A 5,754-nucleotide genomic window follows, 5' to 3' on the forward strand; every position below is an offset into this window, starting at 1 on the left:
CATATTTTGAGGGTTTTTGGTCGTTATTGCATATTTCTACATATATGTTTGAAATTAAGGATAATTTGAATATTCTCTAACAAAATCGGTTTTGCCTGTGTTATGGATATCCCGTGCCAGTTGCTATTCTTAACTCTGAGTAATGGCACTTTTACCACTTGCAATACAAGCAGGTAGGTTGGCTATTTTGAAAGGGAGGTGGCGGGATTTTCCTGCATTCTCTGACCACCACAGCAGACAGTAGCATCAGAGGGTTGGTCTTGAGAGAAGTCTCTTCAGTTAATGTGTTACTTTTTTTTTTTAATAGTCTGCATCAAAAAAGTGTTCGTGTACTGAAAATGCCTAAAGAAAAGTGCAGCAGTAGATATTTGTAGTGTAGTTGGTTGAGGGGCTATGCTACAAGCCAGAAGGTCGTGGGTTCAAGTCCCAATGAGGTCACTGGATTTTTTTTTAATTGACCTAATCCTTCCAGCTGCGCTATGGCCCTGGGGTTGACTGAGCCTCTAACAGAAGTGAGTACCAGGAATTAATTAAATAATTTTTCTGGGGAGTAAGGCGCATAAGGCTGACAACCTCACCACCATCTGTTGTGCCTGAAAAGGGGGGGGGGTTACAGAAACTACTATTTCCCGCAGGTGAACATTCTTTCACTGTACCACCTATGTCACCAATTGTACTACCGTGGTGATGGGGGTGGTTAAACAAGTTGATGCTAAATTACTCCGTCGCCATCCTTTCGTTGGCTGATCCCACCTTCACTGGCGCCACTTTGTAATGGCATAGAGTGGGCATGTGGGTTCTGCCCTGTCTCTACCCACTACCTGTCACGCCCCAAGACTGGGGTGTTATTTGATTACCCTCAACTAGGATTCTCTTGGCTCTGAACCTTCTTCGTTGCATACAGCTGCCGTTGGCTGCCTGGGGTCAGTTCTGCCTTCATCGGGACTAGGATAGCTCCGGATCGGTCGAGGAAGGGTTCCATTCATGGCAGTAAATCTCAACTCTGAGTACATCCTACCATAATAACTCTGGTCTATTTACACCCTTATTTACAATAATATTTACAGTAATAACAATGCCGACTTTTAGTTGGGACTACATAGTGTCTTTACTTCACCAGGCCATCACTTCGTTATGATTTTCCCTTCTAGGGAAGATGACTCAAGTCCATCTCTTTTCCTCTCCTAATTCGGCTCGTGAGGCTGTACGAGTTTACTCGTTCGACGTGAACCTTTTTCCTCCATTCCTTACCACTCATTTCACAGGTCCACCCTAGCCTATCATAATGTTTCACCCTTAAAATATTCTACTCCTAGAACTCTAAATACTAAAAAACCTAAGTATATTTATCACAAAATCAATGGTCACAACAATGAACAACAAATATGTGTGCTCTGCATACTACCAGCAAATTGTAACACACAATGTAACGACAGCCATATTTACCACACTAGCAACCCCCGCAATCACTTGTTATACTATTTCTCCTATCCTACCCTAAGGCTCCAGGGCACACTGGAGATTGCACTTCAACCATTTCACAAACAACAATGAATTTGAGCAACATGGCTAGTATGAGTAACTGACTTACTTGGGATAGAGACGCAGACCAACACCGCCACTTGTAGCACCCATGCCGAACAGAGCCTTTGGCTGCTTGTCGAATATTACGTTTTTTTGATCAGTCCCCCCAAGTCTTTCCTTTGGGTCTTTATACCCCCTAGCGGCTGGCGCAGCAGCTGACATAAGAGGGAAGTTAACTCCTCCCTTTGCCCTAAATTTCTGGGTGGTGGGTTCCCATTGGCCAACCCCTTTTGTCGCGGACGAATCTGCAGCGTCTTGTCGCTGTGTATTTAATAATTTCATTTACTCCAGTGGCCTAGTAAGGCAAGCTTCCTGCCTGTGCGATTACGCATCTCTGCTGACTACAAACATTCCTGACCTAGATCCACAGTCTAGGTGTTGCCATCCTTACCCTGATCGTTGTGCAAACTCTTAGCAATTGTCGTAACATTGGGGCAGTGCCTCAAATTTCCCTTTTTTGAAATTTGTGGCATAACACCATCTATGATCTGATTGTCTTGATAATGTGGGACCCTCAACATCTCACAACCCTATGGGCCTTCATGGCCTGTTACAGGGATAGCTAAAGTGGGTGTCGGGTAAGAGTGGCTATTCAACAGATGGTGTCATCGTGTACTGTCAGGTTTGCGCAAAGGAAGTAAAATGTGAGAAAAAATTTCAACTTGAAAAACACTCAAGAATGACTGAACATATTACGGTAAAGAAGGGAAAGAAGAACCGCACACCACTACTACTACTTACACGGGTCAAACTCAAGTCCTCTGTTAATACATGTTCAGCCGATCTTTGTAAGGCTTTAATATGCAGCAACATTCCATGGAATAAATTAAGCAATCCAGTTCTGCGATAATTTCTGGTGAAATATTGTGTAATTAAAAAATCTCAGATGAATCAACTCTTTTAAAAAATTGTCTACCTTTGCTGTATGAATCTACTCTGGAACCAATCCATTCTGACACCAGAGGGAACTGTGTCTGGATATCGGTGGATGAGACAACCAATTTATATGGCCAATACATAGCAAATTTCGTAGTTGGTAAGCTACATTCAGACGAACCCGGCAAACCTCATCTTCTTGCTTGCAAAGTACTAGAGAAAACCAACCATAGCACAATAGCAAGATTTGTAAATTATTCTCTGCGACTACTATAGCCATCTGAAATTGAGAATAATTGTTGTAAGGTGCTTGAATTACTCACAGATGGAGATTCCTATATGTTGAAAGCAGCAAAGGCCTTACAAGTATTTTATCCAAATTTATACACGTAACCTGTTAAGCGCACAGATTACACCTTATTGAAGAAAAAAATACACACAGTTTCCAGCTGTTAACAATTTAATTGCAAGTGGGAGAAAAGTGTTTCTGAAAGCACCAGCTCGTGTCCAGTTCTACAAAGATTGCCTATCTCAGGTTCCTCTGCCACCTGAAGCTGTCCTAACTAAGTGGGGTACATAGTTATCTGCAGTTTCATTTTATCAGGTGAATTTCAATCAAGTAAGGGAAGTGAAGAAAGCAGTTTTGTGGGATGTGGCACCATGTAGATGTGGTGTTAACCGGCGTTTCGGAGGAACATATCGCCTCCATCTTCAGGGTAGAAGAAAAAATAAGAAAATCCACTGGCAAAGAGACAGTGAGAACAGTTTAAACTGTTTCCTTCTACCCTGAAGATGGAGGCGATATGTTCCCCCGAAACGTCGGTTAACACATTTACACGATGCCACATCCCAGAAGACTGCTTTCTTTATAGTCACCGCCGTGAAAACCTCAAATCTTACAAGTAAGAGAAGTGGTTACAAAACTTGAAGATGAATATGCATGTGTCCGTGAAGCAAAAGTGGTGTTTGGAAATGATACTGTTTATCAAGATGTGAATTTTATCCGTGCACATTTTTCTACAGTTTCAAAAGCCGTTGAGAGCTTAGAATCTTGTGGTGCACTCCTTCACGACTCACTTGAACTCGCTCAGAAAGTAACTTGTTCAATGAATTCCGCTCCAGGTGAAATTGGAGAGAAGTTTAAGTGCAAGTTAGAAATGGTGTTGAATTCGAACCCAGGACTGAAAAAGATTCAGTCAATTAGTCAGTACTTGAGTGGAATTAGGGTATCTTTGCCAGATGAATGTTCTGAACCTTCAGTGCCAGTGTATAAATACTGTCCAATCACGTCAGTTGATGTAGAAAGATAATTCTCAGCCTTTAAACTCATTTTGTCAGACAATAGACTTAGTTTGTCTGCAGAAAATACTGAAAGACTTCTAGTTGCCAGTTGTGATGCTACTTTCTGCAGTTAATGATACATGTAAATAGGTGAGTCTGAATAAAGTAACATGTCTCTTAAGTGCATATTGTTTTATTTTTTGTGCATATTTTCCCGCTTTTTAGTGCATAAAGATCCGGGCCCTAGCAATGACTTAACGCTAGTCCCGCCTGGAAATTAGCGGCAGACACAACCTCTTAAAACTGCAAAACAAGTCCATGCGCACCATTGGAAATTTTCCAAGGTGCGCAATGGTCTGCAATTTACTCACAGCTTTAAACCTTCTGCATGTGTACAATTATATAACAAAATTGTGCAGGTGACAAGCAGAAGTCATACAAAATCTTGAGAATGAACATGTTCTTGGTGTAGGACAAGGTGAAACCAGACAGAGAAAATATAACTTGGCGGTGGTTAATCTTACGACAGTTCAGATGACTAAGCTGCTGTTGTAGCATAAGATACGTAGGTTAGGCATGATCTGCTCTCTGAAGCCTGTGCTGACACAGGACTTGTGTGTAGTGCAAAAGGAAGAATTTTCGATAATGTTATATGTACAAAATATACATATGACGAAAAGCCAATCATATTCATAAGACATAAACCAATCTTCTCATCAGAGAGGATGTTACATAAGGACCAGTACCGCAGGAGTTCAGTTGAGGGAAAGAATCAGGTTATGGGTTTCAAGTGACCTGGCACCAGTCCTAAAGTAACTTTCACTTTGATTTTGACTGCAGTTGGAATTGTCAGCAGTTCAGTGACTTTGGAGTTGTCAGCAGTTCATTGACATGAAGTAGCTGGTTGGGGAATGAGAGAGTTCAGTTGGAAGTCAGCCTGTGAAGAGATGACTAGGATGTTGATGTGAAATGGCTGCCAGGCTGGAACCCAGTTGAGTTACAAGTTGACAAGAGTTGTGCACAGCTGGCTGTGACAAGAGGACCTGAGTGCGGGAAGCTGAAGAATCCTTTGGTAGAAGCCAATGCCAGGAAAGGGCTTGTGGAGACTTAATAGATTAAGGACACTAGTCTGTGCGTATTGGTGATCTGCATGGTGTAGTTCTGAGTGGTGTATACAAGTGGTGAATAAATCCAATTCATCCAGTCCATACCCTGGCTGTAGTCACACACACCAGAATCATGACAATATAGTTCAAAAGAAAAGTTTTCAATGTCATGCTATATGTACAATATGAGGAGCACGCAGTAATGTAGTTGGTGGAATCACTATTCTACAAGTCGGAAGGTCGCGGGTCTGATTCCTGATGAGGTCATTGGGCTTTTCAATTGCCCTATTCCTTCCATCTGCAATATGGCCCCGGGGTCGACTCAGCCTGTAACAGAAATGAACACCAGGAATCTTCCTGGGGNTAATTGTTGAATATTTTATTGTCTAGACCAGGTTGCACATTGCAATGTCAGTTTGGCTGTGACGAGTTCAATATCCAGTCCGGTATCCGGACAAAGGATCTGTGAAACCATGTAGCTATGTATGTATGTATGTATGTATGTATGCTACCTTTAGGAGCCGGGAAAGCGTAGTCCTATAGCTACTGACTACGGGCTGGACGACCGAGGGGTCGGAGTTTGAGTCCTGGTAGGGTAAATTTTCTCTTCTCCACGCCGTCCAGACGGTCCAGACCGGCTCTGGGGTCCACCCAACCTTCTATCCAATGGGTACCCGGGGTAACGCGGCCATGGCGTGAAGCTAACCACTCACCTCTAGCTAGCTAGCTAGTGCCGAGTTCAAAATGTGTATTCAACCATACACGCATTCACTCATGCGCCTTGGCAGGTATTGCATAGGATCCGTGTCCAATACCACGGTCACGCTATGGTAAGATAGTGGTATGTTTGCACGTTGGCTCGATGTTCTGTACCGTGTGAGCAGAGGTAAGTAGCGGTAACCAGAGA

The sequence above is a fragment of the Cryptotermes secundus genome, unplaced genomic scaffold, assembly GCF_002891405.2.
Source record: "Cryptotermes secundus unplaced genomic scaffold, Csec_1.0 scaffold1500, whole genome shotgun sequence".
In the NCBI taxonomy this organism is placed as follows: domain Eukaryota; kingdom Metazoa; phylum Arthropoda; class Insecta; order Blattodea; family Kalotermitidae; genus Cryptotermes; species Cryptotermes secundus.